This window comes from Nematostella vectensis, chromosome 1, assembly GCF_932526225.1.
Source record: "Nematostella vectensis chromosome 1, jaNemVect1.1, whole genome shotgun sequence".
Lineage (NCBI taxonomy): Eukaryota > Metazoa > Cnidaria > Anthozoa > Actiniaria > Edwardsiidae > Nematostella > Nematostella vectensis.
The window spans coordinates 19,634,436-19,636,944 of NC_064034.1; positions in this window are offsets into that span (position 1 = coordinate 19,634,436).

Consider the following 2,509-nt stretch of genomic DNA (forward strand, 5'->3'; position numbering starts at 1 on the left):
GATTCTGATTCTTTACTAAACTGAAGAAGTCCTTTGTATAAGTTCATTGGGGAGCAGTCATAATTTATTCGGGGGGGGGGGGGGGGGGGGTGGTTATAGTGTTGAATATTTTTTCAGCTCAAAATCTGACCCCACCCCCCAATCTAAGCTCGAAAATACCGACCCTCCGCCAAAAAGGTGACCAAAAAATATGACCCTCCGCCCTTAACTAAAAAAAGGTTTATCCAACAACTTAGGCTCTGGTCTTTGTACAGCGCCCTAGCTAATTTATCTACAATTAATAAGCCCTAGCTAATTTATCCGCAAATGTTGCCTAGCTTATTTATCTACAATTAACAGATTAATAAGCCTACAAATGTGGCCTACCGTATCACAAATGTGGCCGTTATAACAAATGTGGCAGGTTATTATACATGCCGGCGCGCTTCTTATCTAAACTAGAACTAAAACAATACAAGATTTACACGGGACATACAATGAGTCAATGAGTTGTGCAACAATTCTAAGGGTAAATAAACATAAAGATATGTTTGCCTCCAACACTCCCCAAGAAAGACCGTTTCCTACCTCCTACAGTCACAGTGATTAGTTAATGTTTAGTGAAATTTTTAAATTAAGAATCAGTGTTATCCCGGACGACTAGATCAAATTTTGGACCAAACTGCCAATGTTGCACAAAACATCATATGTTACTATCTATCACTAGACGCACTTTAATCTTAAGAATACACTAAAAAACCTAATCTTGTATATTTTCTGCCATTAACCTCTGGGTTTTGGCTTATTTTAGCTCTCATTAACCTCTGGATTTTGGCTAATTTTAGCTAATTTATCTACAATTAGTAAGCCCGCCAGGTACATGCTATTCACCTCACTCATTGCTTCGTATTCCTAACCGTTCCTGCTGCCTGTATCTCCTCGTATTATTTTCGCTCAATCTGTGCTATCACAACGGCGTGCCAGAGTCGCACCGTTCTGGTTCGGTAGAGGTTCGATCGTAGAGCGGCCCTACAATAAACGTCGAACTTTTTGTTTGTTAACTCCCATGGGTAAGGAGTGTAACAATATAGTCATTAGGCACAAAATACATGCTGCTTTGTCTTATGGCGCTAAAATGGAGGACAGAACACGAAGACTAGAAATGACTAGAAAAACCTTCTTTGTCAAAGCAATATGGTCTAATAGGAAGGAAAATGAATTTAATGCCGTAATAGATTGGATAAAGAAAAGGCGACTCCTGTTGCGCTTCCTGTTTTTTTTTTTTTTATTACAAAACGGCATTTCGCATGAAATGCACTCGTATTTTGTGTCCCCGAAATAAGAGCTGTGCATCTGTACCCGACCCGTCGAGTCCTCAGGTAATGATTTCCGAAACGCCGCCATTTTCACGATTGCTAGAATAGTGCGAGGCAAGCGGCTACATACGAGATTTCACGCTACATACAGGGTCTCAGGGGAGTTATTGTCTCTCTATACACTATACACTCTCTATTACACTATGCTGCTATATCATACTCCGTTCACAAGGAGCCAACTGTCCTAGCCCCTCAGCGGCGTAGCCAGGATTTTGAACAGGAGGGGGCCCAAAAGGGACTTCCAAGGCATTATTACTGAAATATCACCAAGTATTATATGTACAGAAGTATAATCAAATCAAGAGAGCATATCTTGAGCCGATGTATACTGTATATATATTTGTAGGGGATTTGGGGATTCTCCCCAGGAATAAATGTTGAATTTCACGAGGTTTCAAGAGGTTTTGCTAGAGAATTCCATGAGTTCAACAAATATGGCCATCCCCCAAATCTGAGTTCAAAAAATCGTGACCCCCAAAATAGTAGGGCTTCCCCCCGGTAAATAATTTCTTCCACCATTTTTTCTCCCGCGTAATTCCGAGTCACACAAAGGATCCATTCCCATCGGCTAAACATGCGAGAAACCAAGATATTTCGTATCAACGTATAGCGTAGTAACAAATCATACTTCATTCGTAGATTGTTATTTTGAAGTTTCCTTGGGAATAAACCGTTGTATTTTAATGATAAACAATAACAAAGGAGTGGTTGATCGACATTTAATGCCATCCATGCAAACAGCCGCTGTTATAAAAAAACTTGCTTGAGATGAGGTTTCCACAACAAACACAGTAACTTATATGTGCTTGACTACGAGCAAAGGCGTTCATTCACCTGTGCATGGATCCAAAAACATATACCGTACAGTGTTTCGGTTTCCATCCCACCGTTACGTATACGGAAGTATCGTAGTAGATAAAAAAAATACCATTTTCATCAAACCCCTACCGTATACGGAAGTATCGTAGTAGATAAAAAAATATAATGTCCATATAACGCCTACCATAGTACCGTGTATAAAAAAATCGTCGGAGAAAAGAAAAAAGACATCTAATTTGGAATTCGATCAAGAGACCTTAATGTATATATTATGGTCTCTTGATTTGAGTTATCGAGATAAGACCACTCCCACCGGTCCTCCTGTGTTGTAGTCC